General features: G+C 35.8%; 2 pseudogenes; both read right to left on the bottom strand.

Annotated features, from left to right (window-relative positions):
• Nucleotides 1-9,700: 9,700 nt before the first annotated feature.
• LOC116146350 lies at nucleotides 9,701-10,892 on the bottom strand (annotated as a pseudogene).
• Nucleotides 10,893-14,109: 3,217 nt separating this feature from the next.
• Nucleotides 14,110-16,469, bottom strand: LOC116146351 (annotated as a pseudogene).
• Nucleotides 16,470-26,300: the final 9,831 nt, after the last annotated feature.

Below are 26,300 nucleotides of genomic sequence, written 5' to 3' on the forward strand. Positions count from 1 at the left end.
AGACAATGAAAAGTGGGGTATTCCTAAAATATATTTAGTGAATTTAATTGTATCGTATTGAATTATTTTGAATTGTTAATATATCATCTATTTATACAAAGTTTAACAATACAATAAGAAACGAAAATATGTAATTCACTCAATTAGGAGATGATTGATTGAGTGATTTTAGGTGATTGTTAATTACAATAATGACTCCACTCCTCTATTCATTGAATAAGTAATGTTGTACTTACAAAGATTTTATACAAAGTAACGCGACAATACTCTTACGTTCTTATGTCCTTTACTTTCATTAATGAATTTTAAAACTATTATATAATTCATCAATCATAATTTGACACGTACTTCTGAATTTTATTTTATATTTTTTCCCTCTATTATTTTGTTGGTTGGGAGAGACACAGATGCTGTGATTTGGGAAAGCAATAATAATGTTTACTTTACAATAAAATAGAATAGGATGAATGGCAATCTCCTCCAGAAAATGTCATTCACTCTATATTTAGTTTGGTGGGTGATACCATACAAAAGCATGTGAGAACCTCCGGTACTGCATGTTTCAAATCGTGTCACTTGTGTAACCAGCACTTAGTATTCGAGTAGCATAGACTATGTTAACCAGCATATATTGAGTAGTCAATTAAGACTTTTAAGTGAATACTAAAAAATCTAAGTTCGATTTACTGACCCCTAATGGGGGGATCATTGAAGTTTTTATTCAATCAATAGTTCACGTGCACCAGCTGGCTTGATTGTTTGCCCATCCTCCTTTAATACAAGTTTTTCATATTTAATTAAAAATAATTGTATACTTAAATTTATTATTTTTTCTATATTTTTAGGAGATAAAAGAAAAACTAACAAATTTATGAATCTATCAATTGAACTATCGAATAAAGATACATTTCTTATTCAGCGATCTCATGTTAAGAAAATAAAATGTATAAATAAATACAACAAAGAGGTTTAAATGAATGCAAGTTATTTACTTTTTCACAAGAGGAGATAATATTATCTATTTAAAATCAAAACTTTTTAAAAAAAAATGAATGATAAAGTTAGAGACAACAATAATTTAGAAATGAAAAAGAATGAAAATGTGATTTAAAGGTAGGACTGTATAATAAAATTTGAGATTATAAGAATCAAATAAAATGAAACATGATTTATTTATTTAGGTAATGATAATTTTTTTCAGTTAAATTAATACATTTATATCTATAACCCGCGATATTTCGACGAACATCATAACGAGAGTATGAGAAATTGAAATCATTATACGAAGAGGAATCGTCATGGTTCTCATTGATATCTATTTTTTAGGAACAATAATGTTATATATACAAAACTTATAAAATGTTATTGATGATACGTCAAATACTCATAATCATAGTTCGACAAATAAATAAATTTATTTCCTAATAAGAATTAATTTAGGAATATCAACACCCCGGACCACGAGCCGGACGCAAGGCAGTATACGAGTGAATTTAGAAACTCAGCCCGTACGCCTGGCCGGCCCGCCCGACAAAAACAAATTGTTATTTATGGAGACGGAGATGTTCACAAAGCTTCCCACGCTCACCCAAAACCAACCTCTTGGGTTTTTTTTTTTTTCCCTCTTTTTACCCAAATATAGGGGCTTTGCGTCGCTTGGCGCTTGAGTCTGGCGCGGTTGCTGCTGGCAAGAACAATAGATGACTCCTCTAGCCGTTGCTGGCGGCGCTTTGGTGGCTAACGTGGTGGGTACTGATTTAAATTGTGTCCCCAGTTTAGGGTGCAATTGAATGCCTTTTAAAAAGATTGAATATTTCGTGGAATCATCATCATCCCCCGTCATCACATCATAAAAAGGAAAGCAATAATGGTAATAAAACATGAAGATGGCAGTTGTGGTAGCAGTGCGGGTAGGGTGGCGTTAGTGGTGCGGCTGGCGGTGGCAGTGGTAGTGGCGGTGTGGTGGCGATGGTGTTGTTGGCGTTGGCGATGGCAGTGCGATGGCAGTGGCATTGGCGATTGCGGGTGCAGTGGTTTGATTCATGGTCTGAGGTTGTGACGATGAAAGAAGGTTGAAAATAGAGTAAAAGTCATGGTGGTGTGAGAGGTTTATATAGCGAAAAAGTGGAACAAAGGTTGAAGAAGATGGATGGGGGTTGGCAGTTGGCACACTATTAATTAACCATCCATGTCCTATCACAAATGTTATATGAAATAAGGATAATATACAAATTTGATTAAAATTTTATATATAATATATATATATATATATTTTTTTTAATAATGGAACGTTTGGATCATCCACGCTTTAACTAATTTTAATCTAGGGTCCACTGGGACTTTCCCAGGTGAACACAAACTTCCCACCTATTTGGGTAAAGTCTATCATCGGACCATAATACTACAATTAATTATAAAAATTCATATTTTAATGTAACTAACATAATTTAATATACCTATATATAATTCAAAAAATATTAATTATCTATTGATATTATTATAAATTTCTAAATGGAAGTTATATGAATGCTAAGAGTATTCCTAGAAGCCTGATATCATGTTTGAATTGAGAGGACAACTGAGACAATTTGAAGAAAGTCGAAATATGTCCGAGAGTTATTTTTTGGAGAGCAAGAGAGACAACTAAAAGTCAGGGTATGTCTAAGATATATCTTTAGATGAATTTAATTTAATTGTATGTATGAATTATTTTAAATGTGAATATATATATATATATAATATATATATATATTATAATGTATATATATGTTATATAGCTAAACACCATTAATTATAAAAATTCATATTTTAAGTAACTAAATATTCAATATATATATATAATATATATATTTATATAATTCATCCAATCATAATTTGACACGTCACTCAACAATTTATTTTATTATTTTTCCCTTCTATTATTTGCTGCTTGGGAGAGACGAGGTGATTGATTGGGAAAGCAATAATAATTGTTACTTTACAATAAAATAAGAATTGGATGAATAACAATCTCCTCAGAAAATGTCATTCACTCATATTTAGTTTGTGGGTGATACATACAAAAGCATGTTCATAACCTCTGGTACGCATGTTTCAAATCGTGTCACTATGTTTAACCACCACGTATTCGAGTAGTCAATTAAGACTTAAGTGTATTACTAAAAAAATCTTAAGTTCAATTTACCTCGACCCTTAGGGGAGGTGATCATTGAAGTTTTTCGATCAATAGTTGCAGGGTGCACAAGTTGGCTTGATTGTTTGCCCGTCCTCCCTTTTAATACAGGTTTTTCATATTTAATAAAAATAATGTATACTTAAAACTATTTTTTTTTCTATATTTTACGGAGATAAAAGAGCATAACAAAATTTTGAATCTATCAATTGAACTATCGAATAAAGATATTTCTATTAGCGATCTCATGTTAAGAAAAATAAACCTATTAATTAAATACAACAAAGAGAGTTTAAATGAATGGAACTATATTACATTTTCACAAGAGAAGATAATTATTTATCTATTAAAATCAAAACTTTTTATAAATAAAATGTAATGATAAAGTTAGAGGACAACAAATATAGAAATGAATAAAGAATGAAAAATGTGATTTAAAGGTAGAGACTGTATAAATAAATTTTGAGATTATAAGATCAAATAAAATGAAACATGATTTATTATTTAGGTAATGATAATTTTTTTAGTTAAATAATAAAATTATTATCTAAACCCGTGATATTTCGATAAACATCATAACGTCACGAGAGTATGAGAAATTTGAAATCATTGTAACGAAGAGGAAATCGTCATGGTTCTCACAATATCTATTTTTTTAGGAACAATAATGTTATTATAACAAACTTATAAAATGTTATTGATGATACGTCAAATACTACATTATCGTAGTTCGACGAGATAAATAAATTTATTTCCTAATAATAGAATAATTTAGGAATATCAACACCCAGCCAATCGGACCAAGAGTTTAGAAACTCAGCCCATACCTGCCCGGCCCGGCTGACAAAAAACAATTGTTAATTTACAGAGACGGACTGTTCACAAAGCTTCCTATGCTCACCGCAAAACCAAATCCTCTTGGTTTTTTGTTTTTTTTTCCCTCTCTTTTCACCCAAAATATAGGTGGCTTTGCGTCGCTTGGTGCTGCGCCGTTGCTAGGCGGGAACAACAGACGACTCCTCTAGCTCCGTTGCTGGCGGTGCTTTGGCGGCTACCGTAGGGGGGTACTGATTTAAATGTGTCCCCAATTTAGGGTTGGAATTTGAATGCCTTTTTAAAAGATTGAATATGTCTTGTGAATCATCATCATCATCCCGTCATCACCATCTTAAAAAGGAAAGCAATAATGGTAAACAACATGAAGATGGTAGTGTGGGTGGCGGTGCGGGTAGGGTGGCGTCGGCAAGGGGCTAGCGGTGGCAGTGGTAGTGGCGGTCATGGTGGCGATGGCGTTGGTGGCGTTGGCGATGGCAGTGGCAATGGCGGGGTGCAGTTTTGATTCATGGCTCTGAGGTTGTGACGATGAAAGAAGGTTGAAAATAGAGAAAAGTCATGGTGGTGTGAGGGGTTTATGTAGAGAAAAAGTGGGACAAAGGTTGAAGAAAATGAATGGGGGTTGCAGTTGACACACTTATTAATGAGTTGTACTGGCTTTACAAAGGGGTACAAAGAATCATACAAAGATTAAATTCAGTCCTTAAAAGAAAGGAAAAAGAGAGAAAAAAGAGGGCAATCATGAATTTTAAGGACTGGATTTGACTCTTTGTATAGTTCGGGTATGATCTTTGTAAGGCTAGTGTTACTTTTTAAATTAGTCATCGTCCTATCATAAATGTTATATGAAAATATCTGATAATATACAAATTTGATTAAAATATTAATATATATATATATATATATAATATATATATATATTTTTGTTTTTTTTTTAATAATCGAACTGTTTGGATCATCCCACTTGCACTTTAACTAATTTTCAATCTGGGGTCCATTGGGACTTTCCCAGGTGAACCCAAAACTTCTTACCTAGTTGGTTAAAGTCTTATCATCAGACCATAATACTGACAATTAATTATAAAAATTTCATATTTTAATGTAACTAACATCATTTAATATACCTATATATAAATTCAAAAATTATTTTATTATCTATTGATAATATTATAAATGCTCTAAATAGAAGTTATATGAATGTCAAAGAGTATTCCTAGAAGCCCTCATATCATGTTGGAATTGAGAGGATAAGAGAGATAATTTGAAGAAAGTCGAAATATATTCGAGAGTTATTTTTGAGAGAGCAAGAGCGACAACTGAAAAGTCGGGGTATGCTTAAAATATATTTTTAGATTAATTTAATTTTATCATATTGAATTATTTTGAATTGTGAGTATATATATAAATGATATTAGTTACATTCAAATATGAAATTTTTATAATTAATGGGGGTGGTTTGACGCATGGCTCTGAGGTTGTGATGATGAAAGAAGGTTGAAAATAGAGATAAAGGTCATGGTGGTGTGAGAGGTTTATGAAGAGAAAAGGTGATACAAAGGTTGAAGAAGATGAATGGGGGTTGGCAGTTGGCACAGTTATTAATTAACCGTCCTTGTCCTATCATAAATGTTATATATAAAGAATTAATTAAAATTATATATTTTTAATAATCGAATTGTTTGGATCATGCCTTGTGCAGTTTAAATAATTTTCAATCGGGGGTCCACTGGGACTTCCTCAGGTGAACACATAACTTCTTATCTAGATAGTTAAAGTCTTATCATCCGACCATAATACTAACAGTTAATTACAAAAATTTTATATTTTAATGTAACTAACATAATTTAATATACCTACATATAAATTCAAAAATTATTTTTTTATCTATTGATAATATTACAACCGCTCTAAATGGAAGTTATACGAATGTCCAAGAGTACTTCCTAGAAGCCCTGATTCCATGTAATTCGTGATATTGATATGTTTTCCCTTCTTCAACTTTCTCTATTTCCCCATTTTCTCTATTTCCCCATTTTCTTTATGTAATTCGTGATATTAATCTGTTTATACTTGCCCTGTCCTAAAACTTGTTTTGAAGGAACAAATTTCAGTGGTTTTTTTTTCTTTTCTCTTACCCAACTACCATGGCAGAGTTTCAGGCAACTAAGGGATATTAGAATCCCAAATCTAATGAATACCAAGTTGATAATCCAATTGTATCAAGGGTATATAAAGATTCAACAATACTATACTTACAAACTCTTTTTGCTAATTTTTTTTCTCAAAAATATGACGTGTTAGTTCGTAATTGGTCAGTTCGTAATAGGTTTCACTATCTAACAATGGTCTCATCTCATTAAATATGAATTGACTAATAATGAGTTGTCACGTTAGAGTTTATGAGAGAATTAAAAAATCTTATACAAAGTAATGTAACACAAATAAAATGACCAATTAGTATAAAAAGCCAGTTTTAATAGAAACATAATTGATTTTGTTGAATGATTTATCAATAAAAGGCAATCTGACATTATTTTGTATAAAATACTTTGTATATTGTTTTTAGAATAAATGATGACAATCTCTTTAAATTTTAAAAGTGCGTTTGATTCAAAGAATGTTGGATTACTGATAATGTTATATTGATGAAAAATTAGATTGTCTTAAAGATTACTGAAAATCTTTAGGAAAATGCGTTTGGTTAGTTGGAATGAATGGATGAGTTTGTTATATTAATATGTTTGATCACTATTTTAAGAGCTGGATCGGACAGTCCGGTTCGATCAGACCTGATCTTAACTCTGGTCCTGGTTAATATAAAATCGAAAATAATATAAAACCTACTTTAGATCGGTAAAGATAATTATAATGTTCTTGTTAGTGGTACACGTTGAAAATAGAGAGAAAAGTTATGGTGGTGTGGAGGTTTATACGGAGAAACACTGATCAAAGGTTGAAGAAGATGAGTAGGTTGAAGAAGATAATTACTCACTTGCATGTTCACATGCACAAGAAACAAAGTAAACGATAACGCGTAGTCCGTACAACTAATAAATGTTCTCGTTAGTGGTACGAGGTTGTTGATATCCATAAATGTTATTAATTATAATGTTCTCATAAGGGTAGTTGGGTGATGTAGAGCTATGAATGTATTTATTTTCTTTTTCTTATCTATCTTTATCATTAATATATACAATAGTTATTAATTTAATAAATAATGTGACAAAATGTATTTATCATAGAATGAGTATTTTCTTGTTTATCGATGGTCATCATCTAAAATATTTTGTATCTATTGACCATATCTTTTTATCTATCTCTTCTCAGGGTTAAATGTTAATAAATCATTTTTCAATGTTAAGCTCTACATATTATTTCTTGTTGATACTTGATTTTGACACTAACTACTCATACGTGTAAAGTGTTAAACGGACTTAGAAATCACACGTAATATGTTCATTATGAAAATGTTATATGAAAATATGTGATAATAAAAAATTGATTAAAATTTTATATATTATATATATATATATATATATATATAAAATCGAACTGTTTGGATCATCCCACGTGCACTTTAACTAATTTTCAATCCGAGGTCCAATAGGATTTTCCTAGGTGAACACAAAACTTCCTATCTAGATAGTTAAAGTCTTATCATTCGACCATAATACTAACAGTTAATTATAAAAATTTCATATTTTAATGTAACTGACATCATTTAATATACCTATATATAAATTCAAAAATCATTTTGTTATCTATTGATAATATATATATCTTGTCTTGCGTTGTGCTGCTCAACTAGATTGCGATATGTGCTTTACATTTTATTTGAACTATTCTTGGTATCATGAGTCTAATTTTTTATCTCAACTTTTTCTACAGGACAACAAAGATTTGTACGCAGAAGAAGCTGCCCCTAACGAGATACAAGATGAAATGGTGGACTCATAGATGGCTAACTTTGCCATTGGAAATTAATTTCATCATTTAAATTTTTTTTAATCTGGGAGTTGCTCTAGGCATCTTGATTCAATTACAAGAATCAGGTGATATGAACACAGATAGGAGCATTTTTTCCCATTCTTTACCATCCCCAGAATCTTCGGTCCCATGGAAACTGGTGAATCGTGAAGGCGCCAGTGTGCCAGTCTTTTGGTTGCTGCCGGCGTGGTGCTTCTCTGGCTTTATTGGCTGGGTGTAGAGTATTTTAGAATGCTAATGTAGGGTGTTAAACCGAGTCACTGTACTGGTTTTCTTGGATCCGGCTTGATATATTTGTACTCAGTCATGATGGTTGGAAAGCAGACTGTCTGTTTAGATGACTCATTTTGAAGTGTTGATTCAATCCATTAGGAGTTAATACTACACGCTAACCTTGGCGAGTTTGTGCAGAAAATTCCCTTAATATTTCATATTAATAGAATGCTCTGTGTTTTTGTGTTTTTCTCTTTTCCCTTCTTCACCTTTCTCTATTTCCCCATTTTCTTTTTGTAATTCGTGATATTGATCTATTTATAGTCCAAAAACTTGTTTTGAAGGAACATATTTCAGTGGTTTTTAATCTTTTCTCTTACCCAACAACCATGGCAGAGTTGCAGGCAGCTAAGGGATATTAGAATCCCAAATCTACTGAATGCTAAGTTGATAATCCAATTGTACAGGAGGGTATATAAGGATTTGCTATTTACGATAGATCTTGTATTTGATACAAAGTCTGTTATATAAAGTAATGTAACATAAAATAAAAGGACAAATTAATATAAAATGTCATTTTTAATAGAAACACGATTAATATTGCTGAATGATGTGTCAATAAAAGGCAATTTCGCATTATTTTGTATAAAATACTTCATGCCTCTTTTAAATTCTAAAGTGTTTAAACAGTTAAAGGTTATTCAAAAATATTTATTAAATTCAATCATGGATTTGTTGTTTTAGAAATCTCATAAATAAACTTAAACGGGCAACATTTGAATCAATGTGCGTGGAGACACTAGGAAAATAAACCCGAAATAAACGTCAATATTTCTATCATTCCTATATGAAAAAAATCCTATGTTTTGCACTTTTATTACAATAAAGATTGGTTTACGATCTAATTTTACAAATTTTCTTTTATAACCCCGACGTGGTAATTCGTAATTGGTTAGTTCGCAACTGAACATGCAAGACTTATTTGTGAGCTGACCAATTACGAAATGTCACATTAAAATTGTAAGAAAAAATTTGTAAAATTAAGTTGTACGTGTAATATTGTCTTTCGAGGTAGGAATTTGGGCCGAGCCCAAAGGGATCACCCAAAAACTTGGTCCCTCCTCTAGGGCCCGAGCCTAGAATCAGTCGCAGGCCTGGGCTCGTTAATTTTTAAAACCCCCAAATACATATACCTCCTGAAAAATAGCTAAAATTACCTATAATATATAAATACATAATAAATTTAAGGGTTAAAATATCATTTTATAAAAAAGCCAATAGGACTGGTCCTAGGATCGGTCTGGGCCCTGAGTAATCTCATGGACCCAAGACCATTCCCAATCAATTTGGACAGCCAAATCCAAAGCCGGCTGGCCCGGGCCTTGCCCCTTCTATTATTACCAAAACTATTTATGATGCCATCTTAAAGCTCATTAATAACGGTCGAGGTTTCGGCAACATTCAAGATCAAGTTCGTACCATACAAAAGCATCAAAGGCAACCACGATAGTGTAAATTATATATCTAGAAATGAGGCCCTCGGCACCACATTACTTAAAAGCTAAAATGATAGTTCATTCACTTCGTCATTTATTGCAACTAAAACAAAAATCATCACAAATGTTGAGACATCACCTTTCTCAACAAGCAGTCAACTTACTTTAGCCCTTTGACACAATATCTAACAACACTTGAAAGTTCTCCACAGAGCTTCCTTTTGGTCCAATGGCATTTATAAGATCTTCTTTTGGTTTTTTTATTCTTTCCCTCATTTTCTTCCCTTCTTCTTGCCTTAAAACCAAATCCAATCTCTTCATCAATCCATCTTTTGTGAACTTCCCATCTTCTACATTCAGTCCGATCTCCCAAACACTCTCTATCATCCTCCCGTTCAGCCTCTGATCCCCCAAAAAATGGCCTGCAAATCATTGGTACTCCTCCAACTATGCTCTCCAGCATTGAGTTCCACCCAAAATGTGTTACGAAAACTCCAATGGCTTCATGCTTCAAGATGTCTACTTGAGGAGCCCATGGCACCACAATTCCATGAGGTTTTGTTCTTTCTTTGAACCCATTTGGTAAATCTGCCTGCAAGACGTAGCCAGGATTTAAAATCCGAATTATTGTCATGGTTACTGATATAAAAAGTAATAAACGTATATATATGCCTTTCATGGAGATTTATACCTGGAATTTGTCCTGGAGTGACCATATAAATGGAACTTTACCAGCCTCCAGGGCCTCAGCTATGGCAACAACTTCACCAGGAGGCAGTTTCGCCGCCGTGCCAAAGCTGACGTAAGCCACAGAAGCAGCTTTCTTCTGCTCGTCCAGCCACGAAAGGCAACTATTAGCCTCAGGAACTTCAGCCGGTGGCGACGGAGACAACAGAGTGAAGGGACCAACATTCAAAAACTTCTTGAACTTGGACTTGAGATCGTTCGTAATTGTGAGCTCTAATTCTTCAAAACTATTCAAGAAAACTGCATCAGCTTGAGGCAGCTTTCTGGTGAAGCATGTTTGAGAAAAGTGATTGCAGATTTCCGAAAGCAACTCCTTCTGGCAAGTCACGAACTTGTACCTTTGACATTCCTGGAATGAATTCGAGTTTTTCGTCTAAACGTTCTTCAATGCCTGTATTTTCGTTTAGATTTTAGAAACAGGTAAATGCAGTTACACAGGCAGGGTTTTGAAGGAACATATTTCAATGGATTTTTCTCTTTTCTCTTACCCAACTACCATGGCAGAGTTGTAGGCAGCTAAGGGATATTAGAATCCCAAATCTAATGAATGCCAAGTTGATAATCCAATTGTACAGAGGGTATATAAGGATTCAGCAATTCTGTATTTATAAACTCTTTTCGTCAATTTTTTTTTAAAAACCAAACATGTCAGTTCGTATTTAGTTTCGTTTATCTAACAACGGGTTTCATCTCATTAAATACAAATTGATCAATTATGAGTCGTCACCTAACAACGGGTTTCATCTCATTAAATATAAATTGATCAATTATGAGTCGTCACGTTAGAGTTTATATGAGAGAAATAAAAAATCTTATAGAAAGTAACGCAACACAAATAAACAGACCAATTAATATAAAAAGCCAGTTTTAATAGAAACACAATTGATTTTGTTGAATGATGTATCAATAAAAGGCAATCTGACATTATTTTGTATAAAATACTTTGTATATTGTTTTTAGAGTAAATGACGGCAATCTCTTTAAATTGTTTTTAGACCGGATAAATAGTGTCAACCCGCCAGTCCGACCTCCTTGGGGCTTAAACTAGTTCACTAACTAGCAAATCTAATCCCTAAAAAACCAATTCCTAAACCTAATTTGCTTCATTTCGTTCTTCTCTTCTCCAAACCGCAGCTTCCATTTTCATCTCCAAAGTGCAGCATCCATTTACATCGTGACTTCGGCAGTATCGACACCACGTGAGTAGGGAGAACGAACTAGGAAGGAGATCGAACTCATCAAGTTCAGTTTTTCTTTAAGTTCAAAGACTGGTAGAGTAACAAGCAAAGAAACAAACACCGGAACACCCATCCAACATCAATAGCTTTTTGGATTTTTCTTTGTGTTGGTGCCTGTGTCTGTTCCCCTTTTGGTTGAGAGTTTCATGTTTGGGTCTGCTAGTTGTATTGGCTTTTCCCCACAGCTTCTTCTTTTGCGTGTCTGGAGTCTTTAGTTCTGTAGCTCTCTGCTCTAGATTCATGCAGTTGTGGTTTTGGTCTCTGCGTTTGTTGGGGGCTGCAATTCTTTGCGGATTTTTCCCGTTGTGGTGCCGAAATTTGGGCCTTTTTCAGGGGTGCTGGAGTCTTCTCTTCTGCGGTTCTCTGCTACTGGAAGTCTGCAGTTGTGGCTTTGGGATTCCTTCGGTTTGGAGTTGCAATCCTTTGCTGGAGTTTGCTTTTGTGGTACTGGTGTTGGGCTCTTTTTTTGGGGCTGTGTTGTTTGTGCACAACATGTGCAATGTTTTTTTGGTTCTCCTGAAGTCCTCCAAAGGTTTTGTGCTGCCATCTTTCTTGTATAGTATAGACCTTTTGACGTTAGTTTAGGTGGCTATTTTGGATTGTAAATCCGTCTCTTTCTTCTTGTTTTTTCTTCTATTTAATTTAATTTTCTTTCTTTATATTGAACAATAAAAAAGGGTTTAAATTTTCTTACTTTATCTTGAATAATAAAAATGGGTTTAAAATTTTCAGGTTCATCTTTTATTTCTGATCTAAGCATGATGTCAGTATGCTGATGTCATCGGTCCAACCAAGCGGTCCAATCGGTTGACCCACGACCCGGTCATCTTACTGGGTCTCTCATCCGATCGGTTTCAAAAACAGTGTTTGGTTGGGAAAAATAAATTGGTAGGTATGTTATTTAAATTACTAAATTACCTTCATTTTTAAATATTAATATAATATTATTTTTATTATTAATTTTTGAATATTTTCTTTTAACCCCCAACATTTCAAATTTATCTAAAACACCACAGTTTATATAAAACTTTAATTTGTAACAAAATTACCCCCACCTACCTCAAGTCACTGTCGATCGCCAACCATCACCGCCTTCCGCTGTTGAGAGTCATCGGAAGTCATTGAAAATTGTCGGCAGTTGTCGACATGGCCGTAGATCTAGCTAGATCTATTCTAGTCATTTTTTGCCAGATCGATGGATTAACACCTAGATCAATGGTCGCTAACAGCCAGATCTGACCGTTAACTGCTAGATACATCGATCTAACTGGAAATGGCTAGAATAAATCTGACATTTTCCTGTCAGATCAATGGCCATCTGGCTGTTTTCAGCCATCAATATGGTTCAAAAAGGCCAAATCGTCAACTCCCGACGCTTTCCAACGGCTCCCAACGGCGGCAGGCGGTGGTTGACCAGTTGTCGGTGATGGTAGTCCACCATTTGTTTTAAATATAAAGACATTATTGTCTAACAACTTAATTTAAGAGGAGCAAAATTGTAATGGTAGATTATTGTAAATTAATTTTAAAATAAAGACATTATTGTCCAAAATTTTTATTAATAAGGAGTAAAATTGTAACAAATATAAGAATAACTAATAATCTTAAAATACCTAAGAAAATAGAGGTAATCAAATTACCTCTAATGTTATTGACAGTAACTACTATTGGTTTTTGAAGATTACCGGAATTTTATATTATTTGACAATCAATCGTGGTAATTAAGTAATATAAGATGATATTACTTAGTAATCCAATATTACCTTTAAACTACAACCAAACACACCCTAAATGTTAAAATAAACGGTTGAAGGTAATTCGAAAATATATATTAAGCTCAACTAGGGTTTTGTTATTTTATAAATCTCTTAAAATTTTGGTTATTGTACAAAACTTAAAAAAGGGCAACATTTGAATCATTGTGCGCAGAGAGACTAAGAAAATAAACCTTAAATAAAGGGCAATCGTTTCTATGATTGTATAATCCCTGTGGAAAAGCCCATGTTCTCCACTTCTTTTAGTAACAAAATGATTTATGATGCCATGTTAAAGCTCATTTAAACTCTCCAGGATATGGAAACATTCAACTTTCAAGTTCATACCATATAAAAGCATCAAATGCAACCTCAATAGTATAAATTAGAGTAAACGACTTTTTCCCACCCAAGGTTTGCCTTAATGAAACTTTTCTACAAAAAAAGTTTTAAAATACCAATTTATTACCCAAAGTTTATATTCTGACTAATCACTGGTCAATCATCAGTCACCAAAAGCCCTCAAACCTCGCTCTTGTTGACCCTGGCTCACCGACATCCCCTCTTCAAAAGCCCCAACAGCTTAGATCGAGTTTGCTCTCCATTTGTTGTCAAATCAAAAAGTGTATTTTGGATAGTAAATAGAATATAAACTTTGGGTAGTAAATTGATATTTTAAAACATTTTGGGTGGGAAAGTGTAATCAAGGCAAATCTTGGGTGGGAGCAAGTGGTTTACTCTGTAAATTATTTACTTAGAAATGAGACCCTCGGCACCACATTCCTTAAAAGCTAAAATGATAGTCCATTCACTTATTCATTTATTGCAACTAAAACAAAAATCATCACAAATATGTTGAGACATCACCTTTCTCAAAAGGCAATCAACCAACTTTAGGCTTTGACACAATATCTAACAACACTTGAAAATTCTCCACAGAGCTCCCTTTTGGTGCAATGGCATTTATAAGATCTTCTTTTGGTTTTCTGATCCTTTCCCTCATTTTCTTCCCTTCTTCTTGCCTTAAAACCAAATCCAATCTCTTCATCAATCCATCTTTTGTAAACTTCCCTTCTTCTACACTCACTCCGATCTCCAAAACATTCTCTATCATCCTCCCGTTCAGCCTGTGATCCCCAAAAAATGGCCTGCAAATCATTGGTACACCTCCAACTATGCTCTCCATCGTTGAGCTCGTCCCACAATGTGTTATGAAAACTCCAATGGCTTCATGCTTCAAGATGTCTACTTGAGGAGCCCATGGCACGACAATTCCATGAGATCTTGTTCTTTCTTTGAACCCATTTGGTAAATCTTCCTGCAAGACGTAGCCAGGAATTAATGTCCCAGTTTTTATTATGGTTACTAAGGTTGTGGTGGTTTATGTATCCAATTCTCTGTTTTCATTTTTTGATCATTGAAAAATATGAAATACTCGTCATGAAATAAAGAAAACAAAACTCCAAAAGATTGGCCTGACGATTAAGGATTGCTCCCTTCATTGAGATCCTGAATTCAAAGCTAGGGTCACTTACCATTGTGACTTATATGAAATTTCAACCTTGATTATGCTTTCATAAATTATTTTTCATTGGATTTACACTATATTTCTTTTTATGTGCAACTAATTAAGATCCACTTTGACTTTGACTATGTTTTGTTGATAAATGTGATTTTAAATTATATAATTTTAATTTTAAAATGTTATTTTCACACAATATACTTAACCCGTTTTCATTTTATATAAATCCGTCATTTTTAATATCTTCAATGTTTTCATAAAATCACAAAACGAATTCATAAAATAACAGACCCTAAACTTCGATAGCATTACTGATATAAAAAGTAATAAACGTATATATATATATATGCATGACTTTCATGGCGACTTATACCTGGAATTTGTCCTGGAGTGACCATATAAACGGAACTTTACCAGCCTCCAGGGCCTCGGCTATAGCAACAACTTCACCTGGAGGCAGTTTCGCCACCGTGCCGAAGCTGACATAAGCCACAGAAGCAGCTTTCTTCTGCTCCTCCAGCCACGAAAGGCAGCCATTAGTGTCAGGAACTTCAGCCGGTGGTGGCGCAGACAGCAGAGTGAAGGGGCCAACATTCAAAAACTTCTTGAATTTGGAATTGAGATCATTCGTAATTACAAGGTCTAATTCTTCAAAGCAATTCAAGAAAACTGCATCAGCTTGAGGCAGCTTTCTGCCCATTTGGTGAAGCGTGTTTGAGAAAAGTGATTGCAGATTTCCGAAAACAACTCCTTCTGGCAAGTCACGAACTTGTATTTTGACATCCCTGGAATGAATTCGAGTTTTTCGTCTAAACGTTCTTCAATGCCTGATTTTTTTTAGATTTTAGAAACAGGTAAATGCAGTGACAGGCAGGAATTTGTTTGAGCGGGGGCAAAAAAATTCAGGATTTAAAAATAAAATAAATTAAATGCTGTTTTTTGACTTAAGAATTTAGCAAGGTCAGTGGGGGCATGAGCTGCCATTGGACTATGAACAGCCTTACTTACCTTCAATTCCTATTCTTTCTCTGATAAGACCAGTATAAACATGAGCAGAAAGCGAGTTCAGCCCTGAAGCCCAGCAGCAACCACGGCACATCCAGCTCTTCGCGATATCGCCCGAACCACAAGAACGCATCACTCAACACGAATACCTTCCTCGGTCTCCGCCACCGCCGTATCCACCGCCTTCTTCAGGTTCACCGGCCCCGCCTTCATGAATAATTCAATATCCCCTGATGCTTCCCCGTGAACACGTACCCCTCCGGCACCCCGTCCGCCACGTCCAAGGTTCTGACGTTAGGTGCGACAGGTAGTGTTTGCACGTGGAGGAGAGTGTTTGTTGGACTGAGGAGTGCTGAAGAAGGAGAAAACGGTGGTGGGGAGGAGAGAGCCAGGCGGTGGATGATGGGAGGAGAAGGGCGGCGTGGGAAGCGAAGGGGAAGGCGAAGACGGCCACGTGAGACCTCGAGGTGGCGGTGGTTTGATGCATGGCTGTGTGGTTGTGATGATGAAAGAAGGTTGAAAATAGAGAGAAAAGTTACGGTGGTGTGAGAGGTTATATAGAGAAACAGTGATCAAAGGTTGAAGAAGATGAATGGTGCTGGCACATTTAGTAGTTACTATTATCACTTGCGTGTTCACAAGCCAAGAAAGAAAGTGTACGATAACGCGTAGTCCGTACAACTGATAAATTTTCTGTTAGTGGGATGAGGTTGTATATACATAAATGTTATTAATTATAACGTTCTCGTTAGGGTACGAGTTGGGTGATATCTAGAGCTGGTAAAGGACCAGTCTGAAGCAGGCACAGGCTGACCATTGGGATCCGTCTTTATGGGCTTAGGGAGTAATATTAGACGCGGTCCCTAGGACTGGTCCTATGAGTCTGAAAAATTTCTTTCTCCACCTGATTTTTTTATATTTTAGGGCAAAATAAAATTTTAGAGGATTTTAATATTTTTCAGGGATAAAATAATAAATTTAAAAATTTAATTAATTTAAAAATAATAAAATAATATATGTAATTTAATTTTAACATAAAGTATATTCACATTTCACACATTCACGCTTCATAATAATAATTAAATAATTTTTTTATTAAATATCATCTTCATCGTCAACAATATTTACATCATTCAAATATATTCCTAAAGAGTTCGAGTAGTTTGAGATCTCAGGGTGTTGTTGTGTCTTCTCTGCATGAGTCCAATCCCGAAACACGTTATCACTTCAATAATCTCATCGGTTAAAGAACATCTTCTGTCTTAACATCTGATCACATCATTGAAAATGTTGACTCAGATGCAATTGTAGAAATCGGCACAGATAAAATGTCACATGCCATTTGGGTTGCAATGGGAATCAACATTCATGTGGTTCCACCATTGAAGAATATCAATGTCATGTTGCTCTTTATCGTCATAAAGGACAGGTCCACATTGTAGGTAGCGATTCAGCTCATTGGTCCATGTATGTACGAGCTGGAGCTGTTACTTTCGCCATGTTCCATATACGTCCACTTGCTCGATCCTTGATGGAGGGCTGCATCAAGGTCTGATCTCTCTTCCTGAACGTTCCACTTCCACTTCCATTATACCTGTTCTCATATAAAGAAAAAGGCTATCCAATTTTTGTTTAAAGTTAGTCAAATAAGACGTATAATCATGTTCGAATGCTGGCCTAACTCAGTAATTATACAGTTAACTAGTGTAATTTAAACTAGGATCTAGACAAGGCTAATCCATAAAGAATGGAATATCTAACCAATATTCTCATATTTCTTTTCTTTAAAACAATTTCTCTTAAAACGTCATTATATCTATATTTAGCAAGTTTTAGCATTTGAAGAAAATATCTAACATTAAATTAGTAGTCGGATAATAATACCACTAATGTATTAGTAGCATCATAAATTTTTTAAAAAATGAATAAAAAAGTTCACAAACCGCCCAATCATCGTAGCTGACAACTTCCTCTGGATAGTACTCCGGTTAACGAAATCTGTAATTTGTTTTGCGATTGACAAAGCTTTTTCCAACATCAAGTAGGTGGAGTTCCAACAGATAGGCATGTCCGTACATAACTTCAAAGGTCGAACCGATGAGTCCTCTTGCTTACAATATTGACGTACTTCTGCCATCTTTATTGCTACCGTTGACGATAAATCCGATAGCCGCACGCACCCTCTTCATCTTCGAATGTATAGCATTTAACCTGCTTTAACTATCAAATTGAGAGTGTGGTAAACAATCTCTGGTGAAGAAAATTGCCTTCACCATGCGGATCCAATCTATTTTCAATAAAAGAGACTGCCGCGGTGTTGCCGCTGCATTATCAAGGTTAGCGCTACAACTCTATCAATTAATAATATTCTTACAAAACTTCAAGAATTGTAAAATAAATAGTTTTAGCACTATGTTTCAATAATGGTTTAAAATCCATCAATTTTTGTTGAAACTCCAATTATGATTTAGAAAATGTACTGTTTGATCTACAAGCCCATATGTCTGATGCAAGTGCAATAGATATATCCTAAAATTTTAAGTTTATATTTATTTTGTTATAAAGTTTTAGTATATCTTTTACTTGTACTTCTACTAACAGGGGTATATGTTGGACAAAATGCAATTTAAATCATGTGAATAAAATAAAGATTTTCAGATAAACAAAGGGAGAGTCCATAGCAACTATTAATCTTGCTATTCCTCTTGTGCAACATGTGCATTGTGAAAGATTCAGCATGCATGAAGAGTGGTGGAGATGGATAATGAAAGCATGAAAGCATGGATTAAAAAAAACGGTTTACATGCAAAGCTTGGATTGAGATTATACCTACTCCTTGCTTTGGATTGATGAAGATTAGCTTCAAAAGGATGAAACCTCCACACTTTAACACCACCTTTAGAGGATTAGAGAGTGGCCTTGGCTAGGGAGAGAGAGCTTTTAGTTTGTGTTTGAGTGAAAAGTGAATAATGAACAAAAATGCAACCTTTGCACTTATAATAACTTGGGCTATTTTGCAATTATTTATTTTTCACTTCCAAGCCCAATAAAATCTTATTTATAAGGGACCCCACGAATTTATATGCTACCCTTTGAATAATCAATATTATTCAAGGGCCCATGTAAACTAAACTAGTTACATTAACAACCATAAATTTACCCTTTTTACCCTTAACTATTAAAGGTTATTTTTGTTCATCTCTTAATCTTAACACTTTAAGATATAATAATTAAATATAATAAATTATTGCTTGACCATTTTAACCCTTAAAATGTCAAAATTGTTTTCTATGTAACTATTACTATAGAATCCGTTATTACCTCGGAAGTGCTAGCCCTCTTCGGATAATCATTTCTCTCTCTCATCATTCTCTAACTCTCAAGGCTATTGGTGTGACCATGTAGGTCCACCGTGGATTAGCCGTGAGCCGGTTCTGATGAATCAGAAAACCCGTCGGAGGCCCAACGACTATGGTAAACATCTAGCAATGTGCCATAGTCCCTAAACCACGATGAAGAAATACCATCGAACCCATTTCAGATCATACGTACCATGCAGGTAAAGTCCCTCCATTGGATATCCTAATCGAGTATGGATTCATGGAACGTCAAAATCCTAAACTCGATCTTCTACCGAATTGTCGATCAATATGTCCGGAACTTGTCATCACAAACTTATTTGTATGACTAATAATAGACTCTGGCCAGAGATTCAGTTTTCTGACATTTATCGATGTTCGTCTAGGAACTCGAATCCGGATGGAGTCAGCAGTACTCCCGATCTATATTTCCGAGTCAAGGATCCCCTCTTGACCATCGTTCGTTTCCGCATATGAACAACGCATGACAAATAGGCTTTATTGTACGAAACATGATTAGTCTCGTACTTATACACCGTATGAACCATACGCATCCATATCGGATCCGACTACAATGTCTCAGGTCAAAGGACTACATCGTGCACTGATATAACCAACGAGAAATCATGACTACAGCTTTCCAAGTGATTTGTCGTTATTCGGTCACGTTCGAAAAACAGTTCACCAACCGTTAATCCATACCATGCCCTAGTGACATGACTACATCGTCATCGTACTTATATCAACTCATGATATCTTTCGGAAGCATCCGGTATGCCTATTGTACAATAAGTTGCCCAAATTTATATTGCTTCCGCAGGGAACCTTTTCGATAATCATTTACCTATTAAATGAATCATCTGGACAATTCATATACATACTTTTTTTAAATGCATGACTGAATAAAGGAAGCAATTTACATATATGAATTGAAGAACTCTTTCTTATTATTATGATATATATAGATACAAGACAAAATACTCTGAAACCGACACACGAATGGTTTCTAGGGCATACACTAATATACACTAACACATTGTATTTCCATGTTGAGAGAGTTGAGGATTGCGGATTAAAATTAAGTTGAGTTTGAATTTGTCTACCTGATCTGGTTAAAGATGTATGGGCAACTGCATTATTTGGGGGTGCTTCTTCTCCACGTGTCTTCGCATCGTCGAAGAGCCCCTTCTAGCGCCAATAATTGTTCCACAGAAATACATATCCCACACGATTCTTCCCCCTCCCCATTTTGATTTGGTGAAGTGTCGTCATACATCGAGCACGCCTCTTGGACGGTCGGGGGGGGGGGGGGGGGGGGGGTGAGGGGTTGGGCTATGTCATGCCCGTTGACTCACAGCTGCATGTGTTTGGCTATACCTCGTCCCGACCGAATGTGGTTGTGGAATTGCAGCTGTTGCCCTCGGAGGAAGGGTGAAAATGGATTGAACCCTTCCATTTCTTTTTGGTGGATGGAATGTAAAACTCATAGGGGATGATCCTCCGAATGCATCATTGGGAATCTATTATGAATTTATGATAAAGCAATAATAATTCAAATGAAAAGAAATTAAATAATAATATGAATAAAAGATTATATTGAAAAATAGAAAAAATTGAATAATATGAATAATTTAAATATAATTGAATGAGAATTTGATTGGAGATTGGGAGAGAGTATTGAGAGATTGAGTGGGTGGAAAAAATGAAAGATTTTAGGGTTATTTATAGTGTAATGGGGGGGCAGGGCGGTGTGGGGAATGAAAAAAAAAAAACCTTGCCCCCACCCACCCAAAATGACCGTGGCTGGCAGCCAACGGTTTTAAAGAAAGTAAAATTTTTTTTTTTTAAATTTTGTAAAATTTCATTTAACCCCTATAATTTATGTTTATTTCAAATTTGTAGGGGGTTTTAATAATGTACAAGGGACTAAAAGGAAAAAGGATAAAAAAATTTGGGCCCGGGCCTAGTGGAGGGACCGGGCCCTCTTCCTTAGGCCTGGTCCCGTTTTGGGATAAGGCTTCCTAGGACCGGTTCTCTTAAGGAGCAGGCCTCCTAGGATCGGGTTTTTGGGTTGGGTTTTTGGACCCAGTCCCAAATGCCCACCTCTAGTGATATCCATAAATGTTATCATGTAGAGATATGAATGTATTTATATCACAAATAAGAATTTTCTTTTTCTTATCGATCTTTATCATTAATATATACAATAGTTATTAATTTAATAAATAATGTGACAAAATGCATTTATCATAGAATGAGTATTTTCTTATTTATCAATCGTTATCATGAATATATTTATAATTATTAATTTTAAAAAATTTAACTTCTTCACCTAAAATATTTTGTATCTATTGATCAGATCTTCTTATCTATCTCTTCTCAGGGTTAAATGTTAATAAATCATTTTTCAATGTTAAGCTTTACAGATTGTTTCTTGTTGATGCTTGATTTTGACACCAACTACTCGCACGTGTAAAGTGTTAAGCGGACTTAGAAATCACACGTGATATGGGAATATGAAATGAAATAACGAATGGGAAGCGATATTTAAAGTGGTTCGGATACTCAAAAGCGAATCCTACGTCCATTGCTATTGTATTAATAAAAAGGGTACAATCAGGTCACGAGAAGTGAGCTGAGTTGCAATTTAGAGAGAACACAGAGAGAGAGAGAGAGAGAGAGAGAGAGAGAGAGAGTGTGTGTGAGTGCGTAAACTATTTTAGAGTAAGATTAGCCAATCCCGCAAATGAGAGGGGAGCCTCCATTTATAGTGGGAGATTTCAAGGTAATGATTATAAATCTGCAAGTGGATATGTGCCGTGTAAATCCTTCTTTGCATCCCAGTGGTTGCCTGCCCAAGAGATATCCTCAACTTGCATAGGGTTTGGACATGTAGGCGATCTCTAACCACTCGCAAGCCTAGCACTCACCTACTGCGCTGACATGAACCATACCACTTGTGCCATTACGCGACATGGCCGTGCCTGGACGGCATAAAACTTTCCTGAGCCCTGATTGGCCCTTGTTGACGAGGTTCCAGGTCTGCCCTAACTTTTCAAACATAACAGAAGTCCCCGAGTTTTTAAGGTTTAAGGATTGAACCTTGAGAACTTCATAATTATGCCACGACTTGACCTATCCCGAATGACGCCTAGTCGAGCTGATCGGGTTGTAAGGAGGTCGTAGGACATGTCTCTACAAGCGACCTGAGATGGTCTTCTTCTGCAAAGTCGACGACCTGGATTAAACCCGACTCGTTCCCATTGAGCCAAGATCAAAGGTACACATTTTACAGTTTATGTTAAAATAGAAATCTGCAGAAATTAATCATGAGTTTAGAAACACATATGCACGTTTGGAGGCTCCTCCAAATTTGTCAATGAACGTTTTGCTACTAATCCAAGTGTAGGATCGAACCCACGTAGTCTACACGAAGACAATTACAAAGAACTAAGGAGGGATTTACTAGATCCTCCTTAGCCTTAAGAATCAAGAAGGAAATCAAATGAATTGATTTTGGGCAAAAATGGATTCTGCCGTGGGAGAGGAAATGGGGTTGCTGTGTTTGTGTTTTTCAAAGAACAAGAACTAATGAATTAACACATGTATTTTACAAGTAACATTTTTCTTTTATAGTAATTTTAATGCCCTATTCCCATATGGAATATGTTTGGACTCCTACCCAAACACCCCATGTTACCAAACACTCCCAATTAGATATTTTATATTTATTTCATCATTATCTCAATTAAAATCAATTAATATATATTTAATCTATATATTAACATTTAACAATAATGATGATATAATTAAATATATTCGAACACATATTTAAACGTAATTTCACTTATTTAATTTTTCTAATAAATTAAATAAAGGCTACGACCTCAGCAAATTTAATTGCACTGTGAAATTACCAAAATACCCTTTCGCCTAAAAAGACGAAAACGCCCTTCTTTCTTCTTGGCTCTTAAATTATCTTCTATGTGTGTGACCCATAGGCTCCTCATCATACCGGTAGTGTATAGTATCGCGATTAACACCAATTAATCGTCTCACTAATACACAGACCAAGATTGGCCCCTAGCAAGGCATCATGGCCACCCGATAGATTCGGATTCAGCAAAGTAGCTACCTGTCAACGATATGGTTACCGTACAATACGATCCTTTCATCATACGTTATCTCGACGAGACGAAGGCATAGAAATAGTGTCAACCTTCGGTTACTCTCGATATTATATATTCAGTTTCTGGACCAATGACCCGTATTATAATCTGGATAGAGCAACAACTCAATCCCACTGTGGCCACAGTTTTAGTGTCATTGCCATATACTGAATTGCGCCGTGAGATAACTTCTCCCGTACCCGGGAGTGATGAATCCTTTGTCAATCCACCATAGTCTTGATACACTCCTTGATATAGCCAATCACCACCGTACTGACAGCTCTGAATAGAACTGCGTTAGGCTAGTGTCAAACTGTACCAATCGGTGCACAAGGCGCTCCGGTGATCTCAAGTCTAAGGATCACATGCACCACCATTCGTTAGAGGATTTGTTCCATAGACACTGGGGTTACCATCCATATGGAATCCTCTGGTGGGTCAGTCCAGTGAACTTGCTGCGGTATATCCGCCTACAACAAGCACCCATGTGTTGCACCAGGTTGTCACCAAACAACCTTGACAAGTGAGATCAGTCACTGCCTTTCGACAGGGTCGTTCAACACTATGATAGCCTTACCGTATTATCTGTGCCCTTACTTCAGAATAATACTGGGGCTACGGACGTTTCTAGAATGGCCACCATATGTGCTCATAGGGTTCTCACTATCAAGATTTGAAACACTTGATACCCTCGTCACGGTTCTACCATTCTAAGGACATATATCAATACATATTGCAATAATAATGATTTACGCGATATAGAATAAAATGTCTTTTATTGATTAATGAACATTATTACAAAGAGTCAATTCTACAATAATTGATTGGCTCTAGGGCATCTACTCTAACAAGTACTGTACCGATGTGCTTCAAATCTCAACCGAGGTCCGCGACCTGATAATACTTAGCATATTTTTACAAAAGACAAGGAATCATATTGTCTCATAATAGATACGCAGTGAAGAGTGTTTTGTCCCAACGACCTCTTCAGATGTTATCCATTGCGCTTGACAGCTAATTCGTTAATAAAATAATCTTTATTCTGACAGATTTGTTCTGTGCGTAATAAGTGCCAACCATGCACATTAAATGCAAGCCATGCTGAAACGACATTCTTTCTCAGGGCATTAAATGCGGATGAGGGCGTATTTAATGTAGAGGAGAGAATCGAGCCGTCATTTAGTTATTTCAATGGAGGGAAGCGCCAATTGAAATTCTTGATGCTTGGCGATTACTTCTTCTCGCCGATTGATGACACGTGGTCACAATCAATGGTGAGAAGTGCATTCCACCCAAGTGTCGCTTAGCTTAGGGAAAACCAATCGTCACTTCCTCCCCCTATAAAACCCCAGGCTCGCCTTAAGCAATGTCACAACACTCATATTTTCAGAGAAAGTAAAAAAGCTCTCGCGAGACCAGACTCCCTTTTCTCAAGTTGGCGCTCACCTTTCGTTTATAGTAGGAAATTAGTTTCCCACAACCAAGAGGTAGGGAAGATTTCTCCATTACTTTTCCTTTTTTCTGCGTTATAGATAGCTTGACTAGGCAATAATGGTGGGTGTGAACTGCTTAATAAAACTTTGTGGTACGTGTTTACAGGCAGTCGAATGGAGAAGGGTTTTTCTTTTATAAGGAGTAGGTTTTTAGGGCACGAATCTTTGGGGGTGGTCCCCAAGGATTTTTAAGGGTTTTTCTAGGGTTTAAGGAATATACATTAGGGTTTTTGTTCTTCCACATTGTCGTACAGAATACTATATGAAGACTGAGTAACCTTTGCATGTCGCCCTTTTTCAGACTGTAGGAGAGATGGATGCCTCAACGACCAGGACAATCGAGGGGAGAAACTCGCAGGTGCAAGACGCCTTAGTGGGTCCCGTGCAAGAGATTCTGGCACTAGCCACTCGAGATGAAATACAGAGGGCAGTGGACCAATATGCACTTATCGTAGACGTCTACCAGCATAGAACGTATACAGCTCAGAATCCCCTAGAAGGAATGGCCATGATCTCTGAGGTGATTTTCAAATGTGGGGCGCTGATACCCTTCCACCCGTTCATTAGGTCGATCCTCGATCACTTCGAGGTTGTACCATTACAACTGACGCTCAACACGTATATGATAGTCGTGGCTATGTATATCACATACGGCGAGAACGGCCTAGGCCAGTTGACTGCGCTAGAGCTCGCTTGCTCCTATTATTTGAAGAAGAGCAAGAACAAAGGCTCTTATTACCTCTTGAAGCGATCTACGATCGAGGGAGGTATATTTGGTTACCCCAATATTGTCGGGGCATACGAAACAAAATTTTTCTTTTTCCATTATGATGGCATCTAGCAATTTAAGGAGCCGAGTAGGTCTTCCCTTCCTTTACTTAGCGAATTTTTTCTTTTCCTTTAGTCTTTGCTTTCTAACGGGCTTTCCGTCTCTTCGCAGGAAATAAGACGGCGAGGTTGACAACTTTAACCAACTTCAACCGAATATTAGCATTCGGTAGCATTGTTATTGAAGAAATTACCACAAAAGTTAGAGATCTAGGGAGTTTCACAATTCCTTGCACAATAGGTAATGTTCATTTTGATAAAGTTTTATGTGACCTAGGGGCTAGTGTTAACCTCATGCCATTTTCGATTTATAAGAAACTAGGCCTAGGGGAAGTAACACAGTCCATCTTCAACTAGCTGATAGGTCTATAAAATAGCCCAGAGGAGTAGTAGAAGATGATCCCTGGTGAAACCATAAAGAAGGATGGAGGTAGGCTTCAGATCCGCCTTGTCCGATTTCATCTTCTCGAATGCTCGTTGAAA

This window comes from Pistacia vera, unplaced genomic scaffold (genome assembly GCF_008641045.1).
Source record: "Pistacia vera cultivar Batoury unplaced genomic scaffold, PisVer_v2 Contig476, whole genome shotgun sequence".
In the NCBI taxonomy this organism is placed as follows: domain Eukaryota; kingdom Viridiplantae; phylum Streptophyta; class Magnoliopsida; order Sapindales; family Anacardiaceae; genus Pistacia; species Pistacia vera.